The sequence below is a fragment of the Salvelinus fontinalis genome, chromosome 28 (assembly GCF_029448725.1).
Source record: "Salvelinus fontinalis isolate EN_2023a chromosome 28, ASM2944872v1, whole genome shotgun sequence".
Taxonomy (NCBI): Eukaryota; Metazoa; Chordata; class Actinopteri; order Salmoniformes; family Salmonidae; genus Salvelinus; species Salvelinus fontinalis.
In genome coordinates this window covers 1,336,239-1,354,232 of record NC_074692.1, presented here as the reverse complement: position 1 = coordinate 1,354,232, position 17,994 = coordinate 1,336,239, and the positions used below count along the sequence as shown (strand labels likewise).

General features: G+C 46.3%; 1 protein-coding gene across 9 annotated transcripts in view; it reads left to right on the top strand.

The window, feature by feature from the left end:
* LOC129825932 (2-oxoglutarate dehydrogenase complex component E1) overlaps nt 1–17,994 on the top strand; it is a 116,678-nt gene that overhangs the window by 77,690 nt on the left and 20,994 nt on the right. The window lies entirely within an intron of this gene.

The following is a 17,994-nucleotide window of genomic DNA, read 5'->3' as shown; positions in this document are numbered from 1 at the left end:
TCTCTCCCAAGTGGACATTCTCTCTTTCTCCCCTGACCCATCTGTCTATCGCCTCCTTTGAATTCCATGCTGTCACAGTTACCAGCCCTTTCAAGCTTAACATCCTTATCATTTATCGCCCTCCAGGTTCCCTTGGAGAGTTCATCAATGAGCTTGACGCCCTGATAAGTTCCTTTCCTGAGGATGGCTCACCTCTCACAGTACTGGGTGACTTTAACCTCCCCACGTCTACCTTTGACTCATTCCTCTCTGCCTCCTTCTTTCCACTCCTCTCCTCTTTTGACCTCACCCTCTCACCTTCCCCCCCTACTCACAAGGCAGGCAATACGCTTGACCTCATCTTTACTAGATGCTGTTCTTCCACTAATCTCATTGCAACTCCCCTCCAAGTCTCCGACCACTACCTTGTATCCTTTTCCCTCTCGCTCTCATCCAACACTTCCCACACTGCCCCTACTCGGATGGTATCGCGCCGTCCCAACCTTCGCTCTCTCTCCCCCGCTACTCTCTCCTCTTCCATCCTATCATCTCTTCCCTCTGCTCAAACCTTCTCCAACCTATCTCCTGATTCTGCCTCCTCAACCCTCCTCTCCTCCCTTTCTGCATCCTTTGACTCTCTATGTCCCCTATCCTCCAGGCCGGCTCGGTCCTCCCCTCCTGCTCCGTGGCTCGACGACTCATTGCGAGCTCACAGAACAGGGCTCCGGGCAGCCGAGCGGAAATGGAGGAAAACTCGCCTCCCTGCGGACCTGGCATCCTTTCACTCCCTCCTCTCTACATTCTCCTCTTCTGTCTCTGCTGCTAAAGCCAATTTCTACCACTCTAAATTCCAAGCATCTGCCTCTAACCCTAGGAAGCTCTTTGCCACCTTCTCCTCCCTCCTGAATCCTCCTCCCCCTCCTCCCCCCTCCTCCCTCTCTGCTGATGACTTCGTCAACCATTTTGAAAAGAAGGTCGACGACATCCGATCCTCGTTTGCTAAGTCAAACGACACCGCTGGTTCTGCTCACACTGCCCTACCCTGTGCTTTGACCTCTTTCTCCCCTCTCTCTCCAGATGAAATCTCGCGTCTTGTGACGGCCGGCCGCCCAACAACCTGCCCGCTTGACCCTATCCCCTCCTCTCTTCTCCAGACCATTTCCGAAGACCTTCTCCCTTACCTCACCTCGCTCATCAACTCATCCTTGACCGCTGGCTACGTCCCTTCCGTCTTCAAGAGAGCGAGAGTTGCACCCCTTCTGAAAAAACCTACACTCGATCCCTCCGATGTCAACAACTACAGACCAGTATCCCTTCTTTCTTTTCTCTCCAAAACTCTTGAACGTGCCGTCCTTGGCCAGCTCTCCTGCTATCTCTCTCAGAATGACCTTCTTGATCCAAATCAGTCAGGTTTCAAGACTAGTCATTCAACTGAGACTGCTCTTCTCTGTGTCACGGAGGCGCTCCGCACTGCTAAAGCTAACTCTCTCTCCTCTGCTCTCATCCTTCTAGACCTATCGGCTGCCTTTGATACTGTGAACCATCAGATCCTCCTCTCCACCCTCTCCGAGCTGGGCATCTCCGGCGCGGCCCACGCTTGGATTGCGTCCTACCTGACAGGTCGCTCCTACCAGGTGGCGTGGCGAGAATCTGTCTCCGCACCACGTGCTCTCACCACTGGTGTCCCCCAGGGCTCTGTTCTAGGCCCTCTCCTATTCTCGCTATACACCAAGTCACTTGGCTCTGTCATATCCTCACATGGTCTCTCCTATCATTGCTATGCAGACGACACACAATTAATCTTCTCCTTTCCCCCCTCTGATAACCAGGTGGTGAATCGCATCTCTGCATGTCTGGCAGACATATCAGTGTGGATGACGGATCACCACCTCAAGCTGAACCTCGGCAAGACGGAGCTGCTCTTCCTCCCGGGGAAGGACTGCCCGTTCCATGATCTCGCCATCACGGTTGACAACTCCATTGTGTCCTCCTCCCAGAGTGCTAAGAACCTTGGCGTGATCCTGGACAACACCCTGTCGTTCTCAACTAACATCAAGGCGGTGACCCGTTCCTGTAGGTTCATGCTCTACAACATTCGCAGAGTACGACCCTGCCTCACGCAGGAAGCGGCGCAGGTCCTAATCCAGGCACTTGTCATCTCCCGTCTGGATTACTGCAACTCGCTGTTGGCTGGGCTCCCTGCCTGTGCCATTAAACCCCTACAACTCATCCAGAACGCCGCAGCCCGTCTGGTGTTCAACTTTCCCAAGTTCTCTCACGTCACCCCACTCCTCCGCTCTCTCCACTGGCTTCCAGTTGAAGCTCGCATCCGCTACAAGACCATGGTGCTTGCCTACGGAGCTGTGAGGGGAACGGCACCTCCGTACCTTCAGGCTCTGATCAGGCCCTACACCCAAACAAGGGCACTGCGTTCATCCACCTCTGGCCTGCTCGCCTCCCTACCTCTGAGGAAGTACAGTTCCCGCTCAGCCCAGTCAAAACTGTTCGCTGCTCTGGCACCCCAATGGTGGAACAAACTCCCTCACGACGCCAGGTCAGCGGAGTCAATCACCACCTTCCGGAGACACCTGAAACCCCACCTCTTTAAGGAATACCTAGGATAGGATAAAGTAATCCTTCTAACCCCCCCCCCCCCTTAAAAGAGTTAGATGCACTGTTTTGTAAAGTGGTTGTTCCACTGGATATCATAAGGTGAATGCACCAATTTGTAAGTCGCTATGGATAAGAGCGTCTGCTAAATGACTTAAATGTAAATGTAAATGTAAACTGGAAGGAAAGGCGTCCAAATGAGGTTTTGGCTTTAGGGATGATCAGTGAGATACACCTGCTGGAGCGCGTGCTACGGGTGGGTGTAGCCATCGTGACCAGTGAACTGAGATAATGCGGCACTTTGCCTAGCATAGCCTTGTAGATGACCTGGAGCCAGTGGGTCTGACGACGAACATGTAGCGAGGGCCAGCCGACTAGGGCATACAGGTCGCAGTGGTGGGTCGTATAAGGTGCTTTAGTAACAAAACGGATGGCACTGTGATAAACTGCATCCAGTTTGCTGAGTAGAGTATTGGAAGCTATTTTGTAGATGACATCGCTGAAGTCGAGGATCGGTAGGATAGTCAGTTTTACTAGGGTAAGTTTGGCGGCGTGAGTGAAGGAGGCTTTGTTCCGGAATAGAAAGCCGACTCTAGATTTGATTTTGGATTGGAGATGTTTGATATGAGTCTGGAAGGAGAGTTTGCAGTCTAGCCAGACACCTAGGTACTTATAGATGTCCACATATTCTAGGTCGGAACCGTCCAGGGTGGTGATGCTAGTCGGGCGTGCGGGTGCAGGCAGCGAACGGTTGAAAAGCATGCATTTGGTTTTGCTAGCGTTTAAGAGCAGTTGGAGGCCACGGAAGGAGTGTTGTATGGCATTGAAGCTCGTTTGGAGGTTAGATAGCACAGTGTCCAAGGAAGGGCCGGAAGTATACAGAATGGTGTCGTCTGCATAGAGGTGGATCAGGGAATCGCCCGCAGCAAGAGCAACATCATTGATGTATACAGAGAAAAGAGTCGGCCCGAGAATTGAACCCTGTGGTACCCCCATAGAGACTGCCAGAGGACCGGACAACATGCCCTCCGATTTGACACACTGAACTCTGTCTGCAAAGTAGTTGGTGAACCAGGCAAGGCAGTCATTAGAAAAACCGAGGCTATTGAGTCTGCCGATAAGAATATGGTGATTGACAGAGTCGAAAGCCTTGGCCAGGTCGATGAAGACGGCTGCACAGTAATGTCTTTTATCGATGGCGGTTATGATATCGTTTAGTACCTTGAGCGTGGCTGAGGTGCACCCGTGACCGGCTCGGAAACCGGATTGCACAGCGGAGAAGGTACGGTGGGATTCGAGATGGTCAGTGATCTGTTTGTTGACTTGGCTTTCGAAGACCTTAGCTAGGCAGGGCAGGATGGATATAGGTCTGTAACAGTTTGGGTCCAGGGTGTCTCCCCCTTTGAAGAGGGGGATGACAGCGGCAGCTTTCCAATCCTTGGGGATCTCAGATGATACGAAGGAGAGGTTGAACAGGCTGGTAATAGGGGGTGCGACAATGGCAGCGGACAGTTTCAGAAATAGGGGGCCCAGATTGTCAAGCCCAGCTGATTTGTATGGGTCCAGGTTTTCCAGCTCTTTCAGAACATCTGCTATCTGGATATGGGTAAAGGAGAAGCTGGGGAGGCTTGGGCGAGTAGCAGCGGGGGGGGCGGGGCTGTTGGCCAAGGTTGGAGTCGCCAGGTGGAAGGCATGGCCAGCCATTGAGAAATGTTTGTTGAAGTTTTCGATTATCACGGACTTATCAGTGGTGACCGTGTTATCTAGCCTCAGTGCAGTGGGCAGCTGGGAGGAGGTGCTCTTGTTTTCCATGGACTTAACAGTATCCCAGAACTTTTTGGAGTTAGAGCTACAGGATGCAAATTTCTGCTTAAAAAAGCTGGCCTTTGCTTTCCTGACTGACTGCGTGTATTGGTTCCTGACTTCCCTGAACAGTTGCATATCACGGGGGCTCTTCGATGCTATTGCAGTTCGCCACAGGATGTTTTTGTGCTGGTCGAGGGCAGTCAGGTCTGGAGTGAACCAAGGGCTATATCTGTTCTTGGTTCTGCATTTTTTGAACGGAGCATGCTTGTCTAATATGGTGAGGAAGTAACTTTTAAAGAATGACCAGGCATCCTCAACTGACGGGATGAGGTCAATATCCTTCCAGGGTACCCGGGCCAGGTCGATTAGAAAGGCCTGCTCGCAGAAGTGTTTCAGGGAGCGTTTGACAGTGATGAGGGGTGGTCGTTTGACCGTGGACCCGTGGCGGATACAGGCAATGAGGCAGTGATCGCTGAGATCTTGATTGAAGACAGCAGAGGTGTATTTGGAGGGCAAGTTGGTCAGGATAATGTCTATTTGGGTGCCCATGTTTACGGATTTAGGGTTGTACCTGGTGGGTTCCTTGATGATTTGTGTGAGATTGAGGGCATCAAGCTTAGATTGTAGGACTGCCGGGGTGTTTAGCATATCCCAGTTTAGGTCACCTAACAGAACAAACTCTGAAGCTAGGGGGAGCGATCAATTCACAGATGGTGTCCAGGGCACAGCTGGGAGCTGAGGGGGTTCGGTAGCAGGCGGCAACAGTGAGAGACTTATTTCTGGAGAGATTCATTTTTAAAATTAGAAGTTCGAACTGTTTGGGCATAGACTTGGAAAGTATGACAGAACTTTGCAGGCTATCTCTGCAGTAGATTGCAACTCCTCCCCCTTTGGCAGTTCTATCTTGACGGAAAGTGTTATAGTTGGGTATGGAAATCTCAGAGTTTTTGGTGGCCTTCCTAAGCCAGGATTCAGACACGGCAAGGACATCAGGGTTGGCAGAGTGTGCTAAAGCGGTGAGTGAGGCAAACTTGGGGAGGAGGCTTCTGATGTTGACATGCATGAGGCCAAGGCTTTTTCGATCACAGAAGTCAACAAATGAGGGTGACTGGGGACATGCAGGGCCTGGGTTTACCTCCACATCACCCGAGGAACAGAGGAGTAGTAGGATGAGGGTGCGGCTAAAGGCTATCAAAACTGGTCGCCTAGAGCGTTGGGGACAAGGAATAAAAGGAGCAGATTTATGGGCGTGGTAGAATAGATTCTGGGCATAATGTGCAGACCAGGGTATGGTGGGGCACGGGTACAGCGGAGGCAAGCCCAGGCACTGGGTGATGATAAGAGAGGTTGTATCTCTGGACATGCTGGTCTCAATGGGTGAGGTCACCGCATGTGTGGGGGGTGGGACATTGGTGCAGGTAGCGTTCTCCTGGCATCCGCCAAACCCAGATTCGTCCGTCGGACTGCCTAATGGTGAAGCGTGATTCATCACTCCAGAGAACGCGTTTCCTCTTTTCCAGATTGCAATGGCGGTGAGTTTTACACCATTTCATCCGACGCTTGGCATTGAGCATGGTACTCTTAGGCTTGTGTGCGGCTGCTTGGCCATGGAAACCCATTTCATGAAGTTCGGGACCAACAGCTCGAACTTGAGATCCAGTGCCTTAGACTGCTGCGCCACTCGAGAGCCCATGTCAAGTGGTTATTATCACTGTACACTGTCACAGAGGGGAGCATAAAAGAGGTCATCTCGGAACCGCTCTGTCACTGCCCATTTGCGTGCCCAGAATTCCACTTTCCCCGAGTGAAGGTGATAGTTTCTCTCTGCTTGTGTCAGTGTGCGGGAGCCATATCCAATGACTTTGTTTGCCACTTTGTTCTTGGTATAACACACCTCCCAATGCTTCTTCGGAGGCATCAACGTGCAAGATAAAAGGGTTCATGAAATCTGGGTAATCAAGCACAGGTGGATTAATCAACACCATCATGAAATGTTCTAATGCTCTCTGGTGCGCATCCTCCCAAATATCTTTTGGTGAGGCGGAGCCTGTCCCGACTGTATAGCTATCTTGGTCCTTCGCTTCCCGGATGCTGAGGTCTCTGACTTCTCTGCTAGTAAATCAGAGACATTTTGCATGTTGTGTGAAGTTCTGTACATAACCCCTGTAGTACCCTATAAAGCCCAGTAGTTTCCTCAGCTCTCTCACGTTTGTTGGTGGCCTGTTTACCAAATTCTTGCACTGCTACAATTTCTTTAATATCCATTCTGTTACCCTCAGCAGAAATATTTTTTTTCCTAAATAACGGACCTCATTCCGCCCTAAGTTTAATACCCCGTTTATTTTGCTGCCTGAGTACCTGACGGACATCTTCCACATGTTGTTCAAATGACTGACGACAAATAATAAGCACATCCAATATGGTATACAGATGTCATCTTTGGCAAAAATGATTGATTCCTTTCTGAGCATCTGTTTGATTAAAGCCTGTTCTTGGTTCATGTGCTGTATAGCTACAGGTGGGTCCCACCACTCTGTGACCGGTGTCAGGGCCAGGCTCCGATGGGCATCTCATGTGGGCACAGGAATTGGGTGACACGCTACAGCTCTTTGTAACGTCCCTGTCACTGTTTGTCTAAGGTAATGTCATGTGTGGTAGTATTCACTACTGCAATGTTTCGAGATGGGCGTTTTGATGTTTTCACTACCTGACTTTGTAGGTCTAGGCCCCAGATCACTCTTATGTGTGGTTCAAAGAACACCATTTCATCATTGAAGGAGGCCTCTTTTGGGATACAGGGACGAATCCATTTTGTTTGTCAACCTGGAATGACAAAGTCACGTTTGCCTGCTGTAAGCAAGCATTCCTCCATGTACTGAAGCAGATTGTGTAGATTATTTGCCTTGTCGTTTCCTAGTTTAAGTGCATTTCTTATCGTCTTTACTGTATACATCAGCTCTGAGGGCTCATTGTTACTTTTAGTTTTTACTATTTCTTCAATTGCATTAAACCCAATGATTGGTTTCTCCAGTCTTTCATTTGTGACTAATAGAAGAATCCTCAATTATTTTCCTGCAATGGCATCAGCTTTGGGATCAAGCAAACTAAAACAAATGTCCATCCAACCCAGAAAGGGAATTTCAGTGCCATTGGATGCCCTCAGATTTCTGCCAGTGGTCTAATTTGTGTTTCTTTGAGTGATGGATACCTGAGCCCTAGCTGTTTCCAATGATCTGATTTCCAAAGTTTGCACACTTTGGAACAATCAGCAGCTTAATGACTCTGAGGTTCTCTCTCCCTTTGCACTGCAGCCGCTGCAACCCTGGATGGAACTAGATGTATCTGAGGTCACTCCCCGCTCCAGGGTTGTGAACCCCAGGCATTTCCTGATGGGTGTGCGTTGCCCCTGATTCTACATCTTACTGCCCAATGGCTATCACTGCCACATTTGTAGCAATGTTGACCAGTCTCATAACTTTTGCATTTTATTTTCTCTCTGTTGGTTGTATTTGGTTTTCTGTTGGAGCAATTCCTAACTAAACTGTCCCACTGGCCCTGCACTGACTGTTCTAATGATGCTACCTGACAGGTCAGTTCTTTGATTGCTTCATTGCTTGCAAAAAATTTAACCGGGAGACGATTGTATTTCTTTCGTTTTCGGACTGTGGTCTGTGGGGGCTCGACCTGTGCACATTCCTCTCCACTATGTCTGTTATCATCACTCTGTACTGCGTTCACTCATGTGAGTGTGAACTTGAGTGAAATCCCGCCCTTTGGCATGCGCGCACTCTAATTTCCCTGGGCAATTTGCATTTTCTAAGTTCAGCACTGGTGTTAATATTCTGGAAATGCACTCTCCTCTCTGCCCTGACGTTATCATTTGTTAATCCAGTAACAAACAATGGCCTGCAGGCATTGGCTCTAACTCTGTGCTATTTTTCAGTACTGATTGGGCACGAGCTGAGGCTAACACTTTCTGTCTCAGGTCGAAGAATCTGACTAGGAAGTCCAAGGTGGACTCTCCCGACTCTTGTGTTGCCTAATTCAACTTGTGATACAGTTCAGTGAAGTCCTTCTCTGCATAAGGTGTCCTCAAGATTTGCCTTAGTGTGTAGATTGTAGGGCTGACCGCATTTAGTCAACTGGTCGATTGTTTGGTTGATAGGCTTTTGGTTGACTAAGATTTCTTTAGTCGACCAGTAGCAAAAAAAGACACCTGTCTGACTCGTGCTTGCGAGTGGACTGCTCAATTGTGGAGGCCGTTGGGATGGCAGAGTCCATCAGTCTAAGACGTGCTACTGAAATTGTATGTGGTTATGTTTCATAAGAACAATGGTGCAACACTAATAAAAATATAATTTTATTACAAATGCGCTTTCTCCCTCGTTGGATAGCGGTTGTTGTCCACGGATCTGAAATCATCAGGGCGCTGTTGAATTGGTGCCTTTTCCTAGACCATGTTGCTATGTGCATAATAGCAAAGTTAACCAGCATATTGGTGTTGAGAACAATGCCGTGGAGGCAGCAGCAGAATGAGGAGATGAGGAGAAAACAGCCCTTGCCTTATTGTCTAAGAAAAGTGAGGAGAGAGGAAACCCAAATTTAATTAGGTCTATAAATCAACAGCCTAACTGTTAAATATGCCTCGCTTTATAAGTCAATATATCAATTTATCATGTCACATTTTATTGGTCACATACACATGGTAAGCAGATGTTATTGCGAGTGTAGTCAAATGCTTGTGCTTCTAGTTCCGACAGTGCAGTAATATCAACAAGTAATCTAACAATTCCACAACTACCTAATACACACACATGTAAAGGGGTGGAATAAGAATGTTATATATGGATGAACAACAACCAAGCGGCATAGGCAAGATGGTATAAAATACAGTATATACATATGGCATGAGTAATGCAAGATATGTAAACATTATTATTAAAGTGGCATTATTAAAGTGACTAGTGATCCATTTATTAAAGTGGCCAATGATTTCGAGTCTGTATGTAGGCAGCAGCCTCTCTGTGTTAGTGAAGGATGTTTTGTACCGACCTCTGTACTGACCTCGCCTTCTAGATGGTAGTGGGGTGAACAGGCAGTGGCTCGGGTGGTTGTTGTCCTTGATGATCTTTTTGGGCTTCCTGTGACATCGGGTGCTGTGGTTGTCCTGGAGGGCATGTAGTTTGTCCCCGGTGATGCGTTGTGCAGACCGCACCACCCTCTGGAGAGCCCTGCGGTTGAGGGCGGTGCAGTTGCCGTACCAGGCGGTGATACAGCCCGACAGGATGCTCTCAATTGTGCATCTGTAAAGGTTTGTGAGGGTTTTAGGTGACAAGCCCAATTTCTTCAGCCTCCTGAGATTGAAGAGGCGCTGTTGCGCCTTCTACACCACGCTGTCTGTGTGGGTGGACCATTTCAGTTTGTCTGTGATGTGTACACCGAGGAACTTAAATCTTTCCACTTTCTCCACTGCTGTCCCGTCAATGTGGATAGGGTTTGATAGCTCTGCTGATTCCTGAAGTCCACGATCATCTCCTATGTTTTGTTAACGTTGAGTGACAGGTTGTTTTCCTGACACCGCACTCCGAGTGCCCTTACCACCTCCCTGTAGGCTGTCTCATCGTTGTTGGTAATCAAGCCCACTACTGTTGTCGTCTGCAAACTTGATGATTGAGTTGGAGGCGTGCGTGGCCACGCAGTCATGGGTGAACAGGGAGTACAGGCGGGGGTGGAGCACGCACCCTTGTGGGGCCCCAGTGTTGAGGATCAGTGAAGTGCGGGTGTTTCCTACCTTCACCACCTGGGGGCGGCCTGTCAAAGTCCAGGACCCAATTACATGCGTGGGTTTGAGACCCAGGGCCTCCAGCTTAATGATGAGCTTGGATGGTAGTATGGTGTTGAATGCTGAGCTGTAGTCAATGAACAGCATTCTTACATAGGTTTTTTTCTTGTCCAGATGGGATAGGGCAGTGTTACAGACGGATGGCGATATTTTTGTCTGTGGACTTAATGGGGCGGTAAGCAAACGGAATTGGGTCTAGGGTGGCAGGTAAGATGGAGGTAATATGATCTTTGACTAGTCTCTCAGAGCACTTCATGATGACAGTGAGTGCTACGGGGCAATAGACATTTAGTTCAGTTATCTTTGCATTCTTGGGTACAGAGACAATGGTTGACATCTTGAAGCATGTGGGGACAGCAGAGTGGGATAGGTAGAGATTGAATATGTCCGTAAACACACCAGCCATCTGGTCTGAGCATGCTCTGAGGACCCGGCTAGAGATGCCATCTGGGCCGGCAGCCTTGCAAGGGTTAACACGTTTCAATATCTTACTCACGTTGGCCATGGAGAAAGAGAGGGGGGTGCCCACAGTCCGTGGTAGCGGGCCGCGTTGGTGGCGCTGCATTATCCTCAAAGTGGGAAAGGTGTTTAGTTTCTCTGGAAGCAAGACTTCAGTGTCCGTGACATGGCTGGTTTTCTTTTTGTAGTCCGTGATTGTCTGTAGAGCCTGCCACATACATCTCGTGTCTGAGCCATTGAATTGCAACTCCACTCTGTCCCTATACCGACATTTCGCTTGTTTGATTGCCTTGCGGAGGGAATAACAACACTGTTTATATTCTGCCATATTCCCAGTCATCTTTCCATGGTTAAATGTGCGCTTTCAGTTTTGCACGAATGCCACCATCCATCCACGGGTTCTGGTTAGGGTAGGTTTTAATAGTCAGTGGGTACAACATCGGCAATGCACTTCCTCATAAACTCACTCACCGAATCAGCATACAGATCAATGTTATTCTGAGGCTGCCCGGAAAATGTCCCAGTCCGCGTGATCAAAACAATCTTGAAGCGTGGATTCCGATTGGTCAGACCGGCATTGAACAGTTCTTGTCATGGGCACATCCTGTTTTGAGTTTCTGCCTGTAGAACAGAAGTAGCAAAATGGAGTTGTGGTCGGATTTTCCGAAAAGAGGACGGGGGAGGGCTTTGTATGCACCGCGGAAGTTAGAGTAGTAGTAATCCAGTGTGTTGCCCGCACGAGTGCTACAATCAATATGCTGTTAGAATTTAGGTAGCCTTGTTCTCAAATTTGCTTTGTTAAAATCCCCAGCTACAATAAATGCAGCCTCAGGCTATATGATTTCCAGTTTGCATAGAGTCCAGTGAAGTTCCTTGAGGGCCGTTGTGGTATCGGCTTGAGGGGGGATATACGATCACCGACGAGAATTCTCTTGGGAGATATGGTCGGCATTTGATTATAAGGAATTCTAGGTCAGGTGAACAAAGGACTTGAGTTCGTGTATGTTACGGGGGCTGTACTGACTCACACATATCACGAGAGAGCCATGTTTCTATGAAACAGAGAATGTTACAATCTCTGTCTCTCTGGAAAGCAACCCTTGCCCTAATTTTGTCTACCTTGTTGTCTAGAGACTGGACATGGGCAAGTAATATACTCGGAAGCGGTGGGTGGTGTACACGCCTTCGAAGTCTGACCAGGAGGCCGCTCCTTCTACCTCTTTTGCGGCGACGTTGTCATGGGTTGGCCACTGGGATACATAAAAATGCTGCATAGTTTCCTAAGGACTAGAAGCGAGGCGACCATCTCTGTCGGTGCCACAGCAAGCTGTGACATGTCTGAGTATGCAGGCCATGGAATAACTGGGAAATGATCAGCTTCCAGCAATTATGTGTAGATCCTTGCGACATGGAGTCATGCATTATCATTCTGAAACACGAGGTGATGGCGGCGGAGGAATTGAACGACAGTGGGCCCCAGGATCTTATGTGCATATCTCTGTGCATTCAAATTGCCATTGATAAAATGCAATTGTGTATTTTTCCCATAGCTTATGTAACCCCACCGCCACCAAGGGGCACTCTGTTCCCAACGTTGACTTCAGCAAACTGCTCGCCGTATGCTATCTGCCCGGTACAGTTGAAACCGGATTCATCTGTGAAGAGCACGCTTCCCCAATTGCCATCGAAGTTGAGCATTTGCCCACTGAAGTCAGTTACAACGTCAAACTGCAGTCAGGTCCGGACACTGAGCAAGCAAATGAGCTTCCCTAAAACGAGTTCTGATAGTTTTTGCAGAAATTCTTCGGTTGTGCTAACCTACAGCTGGTCTCAGACAATCCTGCAGGTGAAGAATCCAGATGTGGCGGTCTTGGGCTGGCGTGGTTACACGTGGTCTGAGGTTGAGGCTGGTTTGATGTTCTGCCAAATTCTCTAAAACAAGGTTGGAGGAGGCTTATGGTAAAGACGTTAACATTTAGCTTCTTAATATGCCACATGTGTCTTGTGGATGTATTATCTTGGCAATGTAGAAATGCATTTATTCAGTTCATTAATTATTTCAGCTCATGAAACATGGGACCAACAGTTAACTTGTTGCGTTTCAATAAAGTACCAGTCAAAAGTCTTTCTAGATTTTTTTACTATTTTCTACATTGTAGAATAATAGTGAAGACATAAACTATGACATAACACATGGAATCATGTAGTAAACAAAACTGTTAAACAAATGAAATTATTTTATATTGAGTTTCTTCAAAGTAGCAATGTTTTGCCTTGACCGCTTTGCGCACTCTTGACATTCTCTCAACCTGCATCATGAGGTAGTCACCTGTAATGCATTTCAATTAACAGATGTTCTTTTGTGGAATTTCTTTCCTTAATGCGTCTGAGCCAATCAGTTGTTGACAAGGTAGGGGTGGTATACAGAAGATAGCCCTATTTGGTAAAAGAACAAAGTCCATATTATGGCAAGAACAGCTCAAATAAGTAAGGAGAAACGACAGTCCATCATGACTTTAAGACATGAAGGTCAGTCAATCCATACAATTTCAAGAACTTTGAATGCTTCTTCAAGTGCAGTCGCAAAAACCGCCAAGCGCTATGATGAAACTGGCTCTCATGAGGACCGCCACAGGAAAGGAAGACCCAGAGTTACCTCTCCTGCAGAGGATATGTTCATTAGAATGACCAGCCTAAAAAATTGCAGCCAAAATAAATGCTTCAGAGTTAAAGTAACAGACACATCTCAACATCAACTGTTCAGAGGAGACTGCGTGAATCACTACTAAAGGACACCAGTAAGAAGAGACCTTCTTGGGCCAAGAAACATGAGCAATGGATATTAGACTGGTGGAAATCTGTCCTTTCGTCTGAGTCCAAATTTGAGGTTTTTGGTTCCAACCGTGTGAGACAGAGTAGATTAATGGATGATCTCCGCATGTGTGGTTCCCACCGTGAAGCATGGAGGAGGAGGTGTGATGGTGCTTTGCTGGTGACACTGTCTGTGATTTATTTAGAATTCAAAGCACACTTAACCAACATGGCTACTACAGCACATTCTGCAGCGATACGCCATCCCATCTTGTTTGCGCTCAGTGGGACTATTATTTGTTTTTCAGGACAATGACCCAACACACCTCCAGGCTGTGTAAGGGCTATTTGACCAAGAAGGAGAGTGATGGAGTGCTGCATCAGATGACCTGGCCTCCACAATCACCCGACCTCAACCCAATTAAGATGGTTTGGAATGACTTGGACCGCAGAGTGAAGGAAAAGCAGCCAACAAGTGCTCAGCATATGTGGGAACTCCTTCAAGACTGTTGGGAGAGCATTCCAGGTGAAACTGTTTGAGAGAATGCCAAGTGTGCAAAGCTGTCAAGGCAAAGGGTGGCTACTTTGAAGAATCTCAAATCTAAAGTAGCTATTTGATTTTTAATTTTAGGACCCCTTTATATCTATTTTTTTATAGAGATATATCTGGCATTAACTACTGTAGCCCAGAGAAACGCATTGAATAACACATTCATAAATGAAGTCAAAAATGACAGTCAAAAAAATGTATCACAAGAAGCAAGGTTTTGATGTGTTTGGAATATATCTAGGATATATAAGAGCTCTTTATTACACATTTAACCCATTTTTTGGCATAAAGCTACATTTTTGATCATTTAAAAAATAAATAAAATTGTACTGGTTACCTTCAGACACGTTCTGTGACACTTGTGGGGGTCGTAGAGCAAAACGGAGAAAGCCACCACGTTCGTGATAATCTCCCTTTTCCACAGTGTGTAGCCCAAACAGTTTGAACACTACAAACAGAAGTTGGCATATCGACTGTACCGACTTCAGACGAGTCCCCTGACACTTATGGGGGTCGTAGTCTCCCTTTTCCATAGACTGGTCACAAAAGTTTGTAGGTCAAACCGGACGGTACAGATGTTTTCGTGAGAAGACCGATTTTCTGGGATGTCTCATGGTCTGACAAACACCACTCTAGCTCTGCCACCTTTCACTGCAGATGTTGAAGTGCGATATCAGAGAATGTGGTGGATTGAGACGCATCCAATGCAAAAAAACACAGAATTTGATGGGGATTTTTTTAAATGTTACTTACATTGACGCGCTGGTGTGTCAATCGACTGTAGGGTGTTATTGATTTAGCCCTACAAATCAAACATGCTAAACTTGGAGTTAAAGTTGTGCATATATTCCTGGCCATCTTGTTGTATGCTGGTGACATAGTTATCCTTGCCGAGACTGAAGATCACCTCCAGAATATGTTGAATATGGTTAATTTATGGTGTAGTAAATGGAGACTTTCGATAAATCAAGAGAAGACCCATAATGTTCATTTCAGACAGAAGGGCATGCAGAAAAGTGCATACAAATTTTGTTTTGGTACAACCCCATTATTTTACACTAGGCTCTATAAATACCTTGGTTTCACTCTGGATGAAGAGATGACCTTTGAAGATGGCATTAGATCACTAGCAGATTCTGCAGGTAGAGCCTTGGGGTCATTGTTAAACAAAATTAAAATATGTAAGGATCTTTGTTACTTTGCTTATTCTCAGCTCTATACATCCTGTGTTTGCCTAGTGATGGACTATGCTGCTAGGTTATGGGGATCCAAAGTGCGTACTAATTGTAAAACAGAGCAATCCGCTGCTCTCTTTGTGTGCACAAACTGACTCCAAACCCATCTGTGGAGATATGGGTTGGGAACCATGTGTGGTTAGGCAAAAGATGACATGGTATGTCTATGGAACGGACTGTTAAATATGCCAGAAAACAGAATCACAAAACAAGTGTTCAACTGGGACCTTACTCATAACTATCCGTGGGCTAGAGAATTATCTATTTTTTTGTGAAACTGATTTGCAGAATATATTCAGGAACAAATTACCAAGTGGTGTTAATCAAATCAAGGACAAGCTTTTTCTGATCCACAATGTAAAATGGGCAGCTGATATTTGGTTTAAACTTTAACTTAGAACATACACTCTCATCAAAGAGAACTACAACAAAAAGCCGAAGGTTAGTTTGTGCACAACAGATCCGGCACCCTCCCCCTGGCTATAGACAGGTAGATTTAACAGAGTACCTGAGTGCCTGTTTGTGGATAAATGGTAGATATACTTGCCATGATTATTGTATGTGTATAATTTGTTATTTTGCTTTGAGTACAAGGAAATTATACTGTGTTTAGTAGTGTCTTGTATGCCTAGGTGGGCTGGGCACCGGTAGGTGTATGCACTTAAATACATCATATCAACCAATCGTAAGGCATTACTCTATTCTTTAGAATTGCATTGTATTAATTATACTGAACAAAAATATAAATGCAACATGTCAAGTGTTGGTCCCATGTTTCCTGAGCTAAAATAAAAAATCCCCCAACATTTTCCATATGCACAAAAAACTTTTCTCTCAAATTTTGTATACACATTTGTTTATCTCTGTTAGTGAACATTTCTCCTTTGTCAAGATAATCCATCCACCTGACGGGTGTGGAATATCAAGAAGCTGATTAAATGGCATGATCATTGCACCTTGTACTGGGGACAATAAAAGCCCGCTCTAATATTTGCACTTTGGTCACACAACACAATAGCACAGATGTATCAAGTTTGGGGGCTGGTCATGCTGACTGCATGAATGTCCACCAGAGCAGTTTCCAGAGAATTTAATGTTTATTTCTCTACCATAAGCCACCTCAAATGTTGTTTTAGAGAATATTTTCACTACGTCCAACCTGTGGAGCCCAGGATCTTCACATCTGGCTTCTTCACCTGCGGGGATCGTCTGACACCAGCCACCTGGACAGCTGATGAAACTGTGGCTTTGCACAACTGAAGAATTTCTGTCTCGGGCAAGCTCATCTGCGTGCTCGTCGTCCTCACCAGGGTCTTGACCTGACTGCAGATCGGCGTCGCAACTGACATCAATGGGCAAATGCTCACCTGGAGAAGAAGGGCATACAGAAATTGATGATACAATTGTGGGGGCTGTCTTGTTAGACTTCAGTGCAGCTTTTGACATTATTGATCATAGTCTGCTGCTGGAAAAACTTGTGCTATGGCTTTACACCCCCTGCTATAATGTGGATAAATAGTTACTTGTCTAACAAAACACAGGGTGTTCTTTAATGGAAGCCTATGAAATATAATCCAATTAGAATCAGGAATTTCCCAGGGTAGCTGTTTAGACCCCTTGCTTTTTACATTTTTTTACTAATGACATGCCACTGACTTTGAATAAAGCCAGAATTTCTATGTATGCAGGTGACTCAACACTATACACGTCAGCTACTACAGCGACTGAAATGACTGCAACACTCAACAAAGAGCTGCAGTTAGTTTGAGTGGGTGGCAAGCAATAAGTTAGCCCTACATTTTTATAAAACTAAAAGCATTGTATTTGGAACAAAACACTAACTAAACCCTAAACCTCAACTAAATCTTGTAATAAATAATGTGGAAATTGAGATGACTAAACTGCTTGGAGTAACCCTAGATTGTAAACTGTCATGGTCAAAACATATTGATGCAGTAGTAGCTAAGATGGGGAGAAGGTTGTCTATAATAAAGCGATGCTCTGCCTTTAACAACACGATGAACAAGGCAGGTCCTACAGGCCCTTGTTTTGTCGCACCTTGACTATTGTTCAGTCGTGTGGTCAGGTGCCACAAAAAAGGACTTAATTGCAATGGTCTCAGAACAGGGAAGCACGGCTGGCCCTTGGATGTACACAGAGAGCGAATATTAATAATATGCATGTCAATCTCTCCTGGCTGAAAGTGGAGGAGAGATTGACTTCATCACTAATTTTATTTATAAGAGGTATTGACATTTTGAATGCACCGAGCAGTCTAAACTACTGGCACACAGCTCGGACACCCATGCATACCCCATAAGACATGCCACAAGAGGTCTCTTCACAGTCCCCAAGTCCAGAACAGACTATGGGAGGCACAGAGTACTACATAGAGCCATGACTACATGGAACTCTATTCCATATCAAGTAACTGATGCACATTAGATTTAAAAAACAGAAAAATATAAACAGATAAGATAAACACCTTATGCAACAGCGGGGACTGTGAAGCAAGACAAACATTGGCACAGACGCGTGCACACATACACACACAGACACACACACACACACTAACATACGCACTATACATACACATGGATTTAGTACTGTAGATATGTGGTAGTGCTGGAGTAGGGGCATGTGGGCACACAGTGTGTTGTGAATGTATTGTAATGTTTTAAAATTGTATGAACTGCCTTAAT